Here is a 12,611-nt window from a genome sequence, read left to right as displayed (position 1 = left end):
AGAAGGAAAAGTAGCTCAAGCAGATAAGGAAGAGTATTCTGCAACAAGTGGTCCAATAGATCCAGAAGAGAAAGATAGAACAAACTGCTTGTTGGGTAGAAAGACTAGAAATAATTGAAAGTAAGAACAATATTTTAAAAATCGCATTAAGAAATGAATGAAAATGTTGGAAAAACAAAACCAAGTAACTCTTTCAACTACAGGCACCTGTAATGCCTCTGAGGAATGAGGTGAAGCATGCAGAAATCAGAGAAATGGAAAGAGTGGCCACTGTTCATGTGGAGGCACTTCCCTGTGCCCCACTCATCTGCCTCATATCATGCAACTGACTAGAAGTTAGTAAACATCACAGTCTAGGGGAATATTTATGTCTTTGCTCTTCACATGCATGAATCACTTTGCTTCTGAAAATGGTGTATGGGACTGTTAGGACTTCCAGGGAATCCTCCTTTTGTTGTATTATGGTGGTTGACTGCTTTGCTGTGGTTAGAGGTGCTAGTCCCCGTTCAGGCTTATGATCTGGGAAAAATGGGTGGTGACTTATGTGCCTGATGTTAATGGCAATTATCTCTTAGCCTGTGGGGTCTTCATTATTCTGGGAGAGAGGGCATATTAAGTACTGGGGTACAGTCACAACCATTTTATCCCAAGAAAATCTTTTCTTGGAGAAATAGAGGAGAATAAGATGACAAGGAACATTCAAAAGTAATCTAGACTTATTAGAAATGCAGAAAAAAATGGAGAAGTGCAAAGCAGAAGGGCAGGTTAAAAGAAGAAGAAGAAAGGAGACACCTGCAAAGTTGCTGAGGAGAAATTGGAGTGATTAAATAAAAGATAGAAGGAAGTGGAAGTTAATCCTGGTTTCTACAACTTTTCTTTGAATTTTAACACAAGCAATATCCCTTAAAATGATTTTTTTGGTCATTTTTCATGGGTGACTGCTGTGGAGATCCATTGTCCTGGTGGAAGAGAGGAGAAATTGACACTGTTTCTAAGCCTGATCTCCTTATATTATGTAAAATTGTCAGAATCAAGTGAATCTTTGTCCATACTTAGCTCCCACACTCATGTGGTGGATGAAAATTTCACTATTGCTGTGGAAGAAAAACTTGGCCATAAAGAACAAGAAAAGCAAATGTTGATGATTTATGACTTTTAGTCAGTGCTTTAGATGTGTTTTATGTAGCTGGTGATACGTAGATCAGCACTCCTTTAGGCTTCACACTGTGGTCAGAAAACCTTGATAAGTTCTTTCTAGTACGACTCTTGTGATTTCCAAGTTACTGTGCCATGTATCATATATTTTTTAAATTATGGATTTCTTTTTTTTTTTTTCCCATCTCACTGAGGAAGGAATGTCTTTCTCTAGCCACTGTGGAAGACATTTTTGGAAGACTAAGCTTCAGGATGCATCTCTGTCCTTTTTAACTTCATTCACATAAATAACTTAGCCTGAATACAGGTTGCTATGTGTGACCCAGGAACTTGTCAATTACAAATCAAGATTCAACATTTAGACTCTAGATTAGATAACATCTACTTAGCGATATGTGAAGTGCATGATCTCTGGATCTATGGGTAGCAAAACATAGGGGGTGGTATTTTCTGTCTGGCAGAGTTAGATTCTGACAGAGACCAGGACAAATCTCCTCCCAGGAATGAATCCTGACAGTAAAGAGGATAAAGGGAAGCTAGAGAAGAGAATATTATCCTGACAGAAAAAGAAAAAAAGAAAAAAAAAGAAGAATCTGTTCAAACACAGATATCTCGGAGGTGGTAGAGTCACCATCCCTGGGAGCTTTCAAGAAAATGGTAAATGTCTCACTGAGTGACACAGTATGGTCTAGAGCAGTCACAGGCATGGATTAATGGTTGGACTAGATGATCTTAGAGGTCTTTCCAACCTTAATTATTCTACAATTCTTTGATCTCTCTGCATTAGTTTGAGCCTTCCTCTAGAATGTGACTTTTCTGTGACCAGCTCTTCCAAATCTGGGAGAGTACTGCTCCTTTTTTGTGATAAAATGTTTTTTCAGATCAATAGCCCTGTCAATGTTCTGTGGCTGGAAATTCTTGTAGGTAAATCTTGACATGATGTGAAATGTGGCTGAGAGATTTCTGTCATATTACTGTAGCCTATTTTCTTCTCTGTGGTATGAATGCAGGAAAAATTGTGGCATCTGTGTGACCCAAAACCTGCCCAGAGACCTACAGGATAGTTAAGAATGAGGGATTTCAGCTTATTGCTTAGGAGAATCATGAAGAAAATGGCAAAATTTCCAAATCACTGAAACATAATCTGAATAGTTGTTTAAGAGAAACCATTTCTGCCCATTAGGTGTTTGCATGTGGTCTTAGAAATCGAAGAATGTCTAAATCAGTCTCAATTCATCAAAAATGCTAGTATGGGATATTCACTTTGAACACTTTCTAACAAAGCTGGCAAGAGTATTTCTTCATATGGTACTCAAATGATGCTGAAGGGAGGCTTCTGCAGTAACAGCCTACCTGGCAGTCCAGATTCTGACTTCTACTCCTGCAAATCAGAAGAGAAGTGCTTGCATTTGCCTGTTACAAATGAAGACAGAACCAGGCTTCAAGATGTTTTCTAAACCCTTAGAAAACATTCATCTTACAAATTCCCTTTCCACTACTATTCTGAACAAGATCTTTCTACACTCACAGTTTGCGTAAGCGGTGATATCAGAACAAACATCTTTGACAGTGGCAGGCAAATATTTTTTTTTTTCTGTTGAAGAAATGGATGATAATCTTAAAACTAGCACTGATATTCTTTTCTAAACTACCAATTAGACAATAAGGCTCATCAGGACATGCAATTACCATGGAGTAATCATAGCTGTGGAGACTTACATGTCACAGTAGAATTTAATGTTATAAGTACACAGGTGATACAAAATCAACTGAATAAAAACTATGGATGATAGAAGCTAGTGGGGCTTTTATTGTTGTTGTTTCTTTTTTCTTTTTCTTTTTTTCCAAAGGAATCATAATAAAAATAAATGGATAGGACAACATTATTTTTTAAAATTGATGGTTTTCTTCACTGTATATATTTTTTTAAATCTTGAATATTCTTTTTTTTTTTTTTTTTTTTTTTGCCAGATCCTTACTGTATCAGATTATGACAATCTTTATGGTGAGTCTGCTATTAGTCCTTAGGAGCAGAAAGTCTTTTGGAGAGATACTGCAAAACCCCTCCTAGTCAAAGGACTGGAGCCAATATTGCCACTAAAAGAGCTGCTTTGTCGGTAACGAAAATCCTGAACAGAGTATGAGACCTGCATCAATAATAAGCTATTCCTTCTCGGTAGAAACCCAAAGGGAAGGCAGGTGGCTCTTGCAGTTCCTCTATTCTAGTGATGTGAATGTCTCTGAAGAGGTTCAGGGGTTCAGTTCTGCTTTATGAAAATATTATTTACAACCTTTTTAAATTGGAATTGGTAAGCGTAGTCCTTTTGATTTCCCTTTCAGTAGAGACTCTGGTGTTCTTTAAAAGAAAGAGCTGTGGAAAGAAATCCACTGCAGGACCATTGTATTGAGATACTTCAAGTATACGACCTGTAAGGGCGTGGTAAAATGAGATAAGGGAAAGGGCTTCCTGTTTCCAGCCACTACAGTATCCAGCACAAAGAGGAGACACAAACCACTTTAATAACTGAAAAGTTCTTCCAACATATCCTGTGAAAATAGTCTATTTGAAACAATGACTGTACTTGAAAAGCCTGCGCAGCCTTGTTCCAAGAACAGAGGACTTAGCTAAATGAAGGGGAAAAAATGAAGTTAAATTAACCTGTTATTCAGAGCTGGATTCAAGCATAAATGGTTTATTATGAATAAATATTTAGATGATCTGGCATGCTACACCCTGCTGATAGTTGCCTGTATGAGAGCCCATTCATCATGTCTGTCGGCAGTAGAGTTGTCAGGTGGATCTTTCCCATCAAGGGAAGATATAAACTGAATCTGTTCTCTTACAGAACACTCAGCTCTCCTGAGAAGGAAGAAGGAGATGGCAGTACAAACAAGGTGGACGAAATGCCACTACAAATCCAAGTGTGCTTCCTTGCCAGATAATTTTCTACTGCCAGATAAACAAACAGAATAAAATTTCTGGTGTCTCAACTGCATAAATACAACATGTGTGATCGCAGCTTGGAGGTAACATCTTAGCTGAACACAGAGATCTGTTACTTTATACACTGCCACCAAAACTGTAAAGAACAACCATTTTAAGAACCAGCCTAATAAGACTGTCCTAAATAGTGCCAGAATGATGTCCAAGGAGGAAACATTTATAAAATCTGCACATTTGTCCAAGTACTGTTCTCTTTCAGGTTTGGTAAGCTATTGGAAATCTTGAAACATCCTGCTAATGTTGTATCAGTTGTGCTGCAGTGTTAGGAATGCTGGGAGCTTCCATAAGCAGAAACTGAGTGAACTGTGTGAGGTCCGGGATAGACATGTGAGGGCAAGGCATCATGGAGTGAACCTCGTGCTCTGAGCAGAATGATGATGATCTCAGAGAAGTAAGTAGCAATTTCACTGAGTTGTTTCAGAGTTTATAAACCAAAGTCAATTTAAAGATATTTTAGTTTCCTTGACTCCGAGCCAGAAACAAATTTTTAAGGGAAAAAAAAAGACAACAACAACAACAACAACAACAAAAAAAACCCACAAGGAAGGAAAAAAGAAAAAAAGAAATAAAGGGAAAAAAGAGGGATTTTTCAGTTCTAGGCCTCACTTTGAAGAGGATGACTGTAATTTATTTTGATTAAAATACTTAACACTCATTAAAACCAAAACAACGAAGTGAAAGATCGCTTTGTCTCTCAGTTAGACTTAGTTGAGAGACACCCAAGTAAGAGATTCCAAGAGAATCAAGGGAAATCTAAGGGATTCCAAGAGACCAAGGAAGGGCATCATGCTTTTAACTCCTGCTTTGCTGAATGCTTGTTTATGTAAAGACAAAGACCCTCGTGGAAGACTGACAGTACAGTTCTGCTGCCCAATGTTTTAGGTGGTAGGTAATACACTATTTCTGAACCTGTAAAGTTTGAACAAGCAATCTATAGATGTTCTGTTGAACTTTGGTAAACAAAAAGATCCCTGAATTCCTTAGGTCATGTGTTAATCTACATCCAGCTGCATTTGGGTTCTTGATGCAGCAACAAAATCCTGAGACTTCAGTCCCTGAGAAGCTCAGCTGTGTCTACTGGCTCCTGTTACCAATCTGGGAAAAATAAAACATACCTAGGATAAAGCAAGACAAGTCTGACTGCAGAGAGCATTGTATCAGTGAAAGGAACTGAGCTTCAGTTATGCAAATAAGCAAGGTAGGGCTTTAAAAATTCTAAATAACAGGAAGAGTTGAACAGTCTTGCTCTTGCTGATTATAACTTGAACATCTAGCACTACTCTTACTTTTTTGTCATTATATAAACACAATTATGTGTATTGGGGTTTTTTTGTTGTTGCTGGTTTGCTTTTGATTTTGTTTTTGGTAGAGAAAAGAATTAAATATATATATATATTCTGTCTATTTTCTTCATTTTCAGTTTGCCTAACTGAAAAAATAGGTTATTCTCAGAGGGATAATAACTGTGATTACTATGCAGGGTACTATATATTACACATATGTTGCATTGATTAAATATCCATAAAGTTATCTTCACTTTTATTTCCCAAAGTAATTGCTTACTACTTTTTGTGATACTGTATTTCCTAGTTATTTTAAATATTTTAAGCTACAGAGCTCTGTGAGAAGTGGTTTGTCTACCCAGTGCTTATAAAATAATTAATTTTTGATGTACATTTCTATTGTTGTCTTAAAATTTCCATCTCAGCTCATGTTTGATGGTGTAAAGTATTGAATTTAACATGAATTTCTAGCACAGCTCTGTTTTGTGAATGAACTACATGTTGTAGTTTCTTACTTCCAAAAGTAATTATGTGGCAACACGTTTTCCAGTAGCTATTTATTTTCTGTTTCTGAAATGCATTTTCTATGTGCATATAAGATACACTGTAGATGCATCTTCTGCAGTTATTTGGTAGCCTTTGCTCCATAGTTGTACTGCCGCCTTTATATCTTCTGTATGGCAGAATTTGAATTAAGCAAGCTGAGCATGCTTATAAATTATTTTGCTGGAAATATGCAATTCTTGTAAAAATTCATCCACAAATTGCAGTAGTTTGTTTTGTTTATAATAAATACTTATGAACTATGAAAAATGTGTCACAAATTATGGAACAATATTGTAAAATCAAATGTTACCCAACAGTTGGAAGCAGCTTATCTGCCAAAGTGGTAAATAAAATATATTCTGAAGTTGGTTTAGTATTGCAGGTATGTTTTATTACAAGGGCGGCTCCAAAAGTAATACCTCCTATTTTTATATGTTGGTTCACAATGTCAGATGTAGATGTTGGTGGTACAGAAGTAGAGGCTGAACCTTCCACTCAGTATCCCATTACGTTTTGTTGCTGAGTTACAGATGACAGCAGAGGGGCAGACTGACAGAATGGTGTCTAACATGAAAGTGTGTATGAGGCAGAGGTGTGTCAATGAATTCCTCCATGCAGGAAAGATTGCACCCACTGACATTCATTGACACTGGCTGAATACTTCTGGAAACCAAGCAGTAGATGCTGAGAATTTGCTCCATCAAACGGTGTTCTTATGTTCTTTATTGAAGTTTCCACTGAAATAAATGGGAAGCATTACTTCTGGAGAGATGCAATGCATTCCTATTAGATTTCTTATGCAGTTATTCACATTTTTAAAAATAGTACTAGGTTTACTTCTGTAATGAAAATAGTAAACCAATTTTTTTTTTTTTTTTTTGGGGGGGGGGGGGGGGGGAAATATTGTTAATAATAGTCTCTATACCAACTGGACATAGATTCCTAAATAGTGAAGAACTACTCCAAAAGATTGTAATCTAAGGAGCTCATTAGCTGCTAAAATTGAGGTATATTTGCCTAAAATGATACAAGAAAACAATATTTATGAATATAAACCCCATCTCACAGGTCTGCTCCAGAATAAGATTAGTATCTTCAGTGTATTGACTGCTTGGTCAATTCAGTCATCTAAACTTGGTTTCTCTTTCACATGAGATGGCCTAGTGTATCCAAAACAGCCACTCCAAGTTGAGAATATCACATAGGGTCTTCCAGCATCTTGCTCCTTTCTAAAATGTCCTGAGGACATTTTATATGGAGAGATGTAAATAATATATAAATATATAAATATCCTGAAGAATGTCAAAAATATTCCTGTGTTTAGGCAGTAAAACCAAAATTGGTTCTAAGTATGTAATGTGAGCTTACATATGTAGCTTATACAGAGATAACCAATTGTAGGTGTCTTAATCTTGAACTGACTAATAGAGTAAGTTCCTACAGTTATTACTTAGTACTACTCTTGGTTGGAGAAATTTTGATCTTTTTCCTACTTGATGAGTCTTGTTTTACAGTGATCTGAGCAAAGGAAAATAATGAAAAAGTTAAAACATAATTATATACAGTTACTTGCAGCAAACCTGATTGTACAACTCAAATGGGAAAAGTGTTCCAATTTTAAAAAGCTAAGCAATGCATGACGGAATGTTGGACATGAAAATTCTAATATCAATATAAGATACTGCAGTGCTTCACCACCATTCCATTGCAAGAATGATGAATGCTGGGAAGTAGCCCAAGGACTGTATTATACGTGAGCATATGCTGGCTTTATTTCTACAAAGGATAAAGTCAAGCATTCAGGAAGAAAACACATTTACTTGAACTATATAGCTTTAGATATTTATTATACATTCATTACTCTAGACTAAATGTTTCTGTTTTGTTTGTTTGTTTGTTTTTGAACATCATGTTTGTATTTGAAGGAGTTGATACGCTGGTGACACCTTCAAACTGAAATGAAGAAGCTCAAGTCAAAATGGATCTGATTAACTCTCAACCATGAGTCTACAAAATATGAAGTGTCAGACACACACACACACACACACACACACATATGTATATATATATAAAATGTACCTGACAGAGTAAGATTAAATCCCAGAGGTGAAAAAAAGTGGAGTCAGAATTTTTTTCCTACTAAACACAGTATATAGCTTTAATTTCAGGGTAACTGCAGAAAGTGAGAATGGCTGTGCAAAATCAGTGTACTTACAAATACTAAAATGTTTATGTAACTATCAAAGAAGATCCAGCTGATACTACTGAGATTGACTCTGTAAACACAATATTGTGTTACTATTCTTCATTTTTTCACGATGTTCTTGATGAGATGAATGTATTTTGTAAATCAACATGGACAAGCCAATGTAGAAGCTGCAGTTTGATTCAGAATTTTATCATAGATTTACTACGGAGTACTGTTCACATCTAGAAACTATCTATTCTGTTCATTAGTGTTTGAAGGAGTGGAATGCTGATGGCAGGTATAGATTTAAATTTGGAGTAGCTGTGTGGAATGAAAGGATAATGTATATTTTGGCAAGAGAAACTACTCATATAAAAGTGAGGGAGACTGAGTAATGCTAGCAAATGTTAGGGGATAAGAGGAACTAATTTGAGCAGCAGTTAAGTTTTTTTTTGTGTGTGTAGAAATAGCAGTTGCCAATATGCACATTAATCAGACAAATACACTGCTTGTTGCTGCTGAAGGCGATTTTAATTCCATATTTACTAGTGTGATGTTTTACTTTGAGCATTGTACTGTTCATTTAAATGGTCATGCTACTTGTCTTTCTGTTTCTTCTTAATACAAAGTGCACCTGAATATTAGCATTTATTATAAAACCTTTCCACCAAGATACAACATCAGCAGAAAGGAAAAAGACAGATAAATGAAGGGCAAATAAGTATGCTAGTACATGATTTCATTAATACATATTCTTCAAATCCTAAGAAAATTGTATATCCTTTATAGGTAAAACTTCCACACACTTCAGTTTCCCTTTCTGTATTCCCACTTACTTTCTTCATAGTACTAATTCATAGTGCAAAGCTATACAGAAAAAAATGATACTCTTTTTCAGAAAGAAGGAACTAGAGAATATAATTTATACAGATAAGCATTAAATAGGAAAACTTACTGTTAGATGCAGTAAAATCCAGTGTACTTCAGACTGCAGGTGGATTACCAATAGATGTGATGATGCAGCAGTTTTGTATTTCCAGTTTCAGTCAACTGTGAAGCTGAGCAGGTATTTCCAGTGGGCAAGTGTGTGTGCACTTTTACATACACCTGTGTGCATATACAATACTATACATACACTTGTTCAGTGACACAGGTCAACAAAGACAGAAATCTGTGTCTTCACTGGAACCCCTATGAACACATATGTCTCCACCTGGATGTTCCTTGATCATTTTCATGCCTTTGATCCTTCCCTTAAATATCATAATGAGTTTTACATAGTACCCACATTCTCATCACTCCATCTGACTTGCACAGAGTTCAAGGGAGACTGTTTCTTTCACTGACTTCTCCTTATGGGGTCTCCTATATGGGACAATGGTCAGACCATTCTCCTCAGATAGTTTTAAGAGCAGCTAATTCAATGCTTGACATTGCCATTGAGAATGTAACTAGAGTTCTTACACCAGTCTTTATGTTTATTGCCATTAGCATTTAATCACATAATCTAACACTTTTATGTGTGTATCACAGATGTAATTGCCCTTCTCACTTATGTTACATAGTTCCCCTACTTAAGTCAGAGTCTGCATGCAAGTAATTGCAGGGAATATATTTGTGCCTCTCAGCTTCAAGGTACAAATTTGCAAAACTGCCACCAAACTCTTTTTTGGAGGTTTGATCACTTAAAAGAGGATAAGATTTTAGCTTTAGTAAGGTATTAAGAATGTAAGACCTCTGTAAACAGAGCTCAATATTACTGTCATCAACTCTATTACTCAGTCAGGGATATTCTCACAGAGACAAATAAATGAGAGAAATTAAGGTAAATTAAAACCTGCACTATTGAGAAACAAGCTGTTTACTTGAAGAGCTTTTTGTTAAGAGGCTCCAACAAAGTTGTATTTTAGATTACAGTAATAATGACATCCCAGGTGACAGGTGCAGGTGAGGAACTGAACAGAAAAAAATTATTTATGAAAATGAAATTTCATGTGGAATCCTTTTCTTCTTTGTTAAACAAAAACAAAAACAAAAAAAAAAAAAAAAAGAGAGAAGAATTAATTTTCTCCTGGACCCTCTGGCCGTGGGGCTTATGACTTTGCAATATTCTCCAAAATGTGCAGAATATGATGAATTCCAAATTAATATAGCCCTATGTGTAGTGAGACACTTTCTCTTCCTGATTCAAGTATGTTTTGTTTTCCTCTTGCATAAAAAAGATTGTTAGCTTTTAAGCTCTCTTCTGCAAACAATGTTTTGGAAATATCACTCACTTTTATTTAATTCTCAGAATTTTAATAAGGCTTACTGAGCATTAATATTTAAACTCACTTCTAAAATTATTTTTTCCATGGTAGTATTTGTTCAGTTTTATGACTAACTGAAGTGCAATATATTTGCATTTCAGGGCTCTAAGAAGAATTAAGAACTTCTGTCTGACACTGTAGAGTTCATTCAAACTCATATTCAGCAGTAAAAAGAAGAGCCCCATAAGAGGTCGATGGGAGGGGGGGGATGCCGGAAAAAAAAAAAAAAAGATGAGGCTGTAGCTTATCTGTGAAGAAGGCGTGAGAATAGACACTTCCTCCAGAATTACTGTTCAGTAGCATTGGCTTTGGATGTTTAAATTGCTGTTCCATTGATTTAAGCTGTTGCCATTAAAAGTCAGATTAAATAATTTCTATATTAATGTATAGGTTTTTTTGTTTGTTTGTTTTGTTTTTAAATTGCTTGTGTAATCAATACTGCATTCCTTGGGGAGAAATTCATTTCCTTATAGGTACATGATGGTGTTACATTCCCATGAGACATATTGCAATATCTATTTTTCAAAATGACTTCAATGGAACTAATGAAATGAGATGTTGCCAATGTATGTAGGGATTTTAGGAACAAATGAGACTTTTTGAAGGATGAAGAATTGGTTCCAAGGTTATTTCTAGAGAGTGGTGGTCAGTGGCTCAGTGTCCATATGGAGCTTGGTGATGAGTTGTGCCCCTCAGGGATCAGTACTAATATCAGTACTCTTTAACATCTTCATCAGTGACATCAACAGTAGGATTGAGTGCACTCAGCTAATTTGCAGGTGAAACCAAGCTGTGTGGTGCCATCAACATGCTCAAGAGACAAGATGCCATTTAGAGAGACCTAGACAGGCTCAAGCAGTGAACCCAGGTGAGCCTCATGAGGTTCAGCAAAGCAAAGTGCAAGGTCTTGTACCTTGATTGTGGCAACCTCTACTATCAGTACAAGCTGAGAGATGGAAGCCTGGAATATAACGTTTCCAAAAAGGACTTGAGGGTACTGGTGGATGGCAGTTGGACATGAGCCAGCAATGTACCCTTGCAGCCCAAAAAGCCATCTGTATCCTGGGTGCATCAACAGAAGCATGGCCAGCAGATCAAGGAAGGTGATCCTGCCCCTCTGCTCTGTGCTGGTGAGGCCTCACTTGGAGCACTGTGTCCAAATGTGGAGTACTCAGCAAAGGAGAGATGGGGACCTGTTGGAGCACGTCCAAAAGAGGGCCACAAAAATGATCCAAGGTATGGAACCTTCCCAATGAGGACAGGCTGATGGAGCTGGGGCTATGCAGCCTGGAGAAGAGAAGCATCTGAGGAGACCTGGGAATGGTGTTTAAATATCTAAAGGAGGCTGTAAGAAAGAAGGGGACAGATTCTATCAGAGTCTGCTGTGACAAGACAAGGGGAAATGACTTCAAATTAAAAGAGAGGAGATTTAGATTGGATGTAAAGAAGGAGTTGTTTTTTTTTTTTACAGTAAGGATGGTGAGGCATTGGAACAGGTTGCCCTGAGAGGTGGTGAATGCCCTGTCCCTGTAGACATTCAAGGTCAGGCTGGACTAGGCTCTGAGCAGTGTGATTGAGATGCAGGTCTTTCTATTCACCACAGGGGAGTTGAATTAGGTGAACTTTGAGGGCCCCTTCCAACTCAAAAGATCCTATGCTTCTGTAAGGGAACTGTTACGTCACAACCTGAACAGATGATGGAGCACCTAGTGAAGGGAGTGGCTGGCGCAAGAAGCACAGATGTGTGCTTCCCATCCAACTGGAAGTGGTAAGCCCTGGATCCATCCCTCCCTGGGCTCATTTAAGGGCTAGCCTCTAAAAGGAGGGTATTTCCTGGATGAAGGGCTGCTTTCTGAGAAAGGGTGTTTGTGATCTAAACCCCCCTATCATCAGTTGGGTGAGTCAACATTTTTCTATATATGATTATTGATATTCCCAATGACACTTTCTCTAGTATCACAAAGGAAGTATCAGAAGTAATTTCACTGCTTACAAGGAACAGCAAATTCTATTATTCAAACTTTTTTTTCCTGATATTTCTGACTTCACTTAGTTTAAGAAATGAACAAATTACATTACATTGTGATTATTACCTTCTTTTATTCCCTGACAATGAGGAAAATACC

General features: G+C 37.0%; 1 long non-coding RNA gene across 1 annotated transcript in view; it reads left to right on the top strand.

The window, feature by feature from the left end:
- The window catches only part of LOC121110691, a 147,646-nt gene extending 141,319 nt beyond the window's left edge, over positions 1 to 6,327 (top strand). Inside the window, exon 5 of the long non-coding RNA XR_005859591.2 lies at positions 4,002 to 6,327. This is a non-coding gene — a long non-coding RNA (uncharacterized LOC121110691). The remainder of the gene's footprint in view (positions 1 to 4,001) is intronic.
- The last annotated feature ends 6,284 nt before the right edge of the window (positions 6,328 to 12,611 follow it).

This window comes from Gallus gallus, chromosome 4 (genome assembly GCF_016699485.2).
Source record: "Gallus gallus isolate bGalGal1 chromosome 4, bGalGal1.mat.broiler.GRCg7b, whole genome shotgun sequence".
Classification (NCBI taxonomy): domain Eukaryota; kingdom Metazoa; phylum Chordata; class Aves; order Galliformes; family Phasianidae; genus Gallus; species Gallus gallus.
The sequence above is the reverse complement of the archived record's forward strand: the minus strand, read 5'-3'. Positions and strand labels throughout refer to the sequence as shown.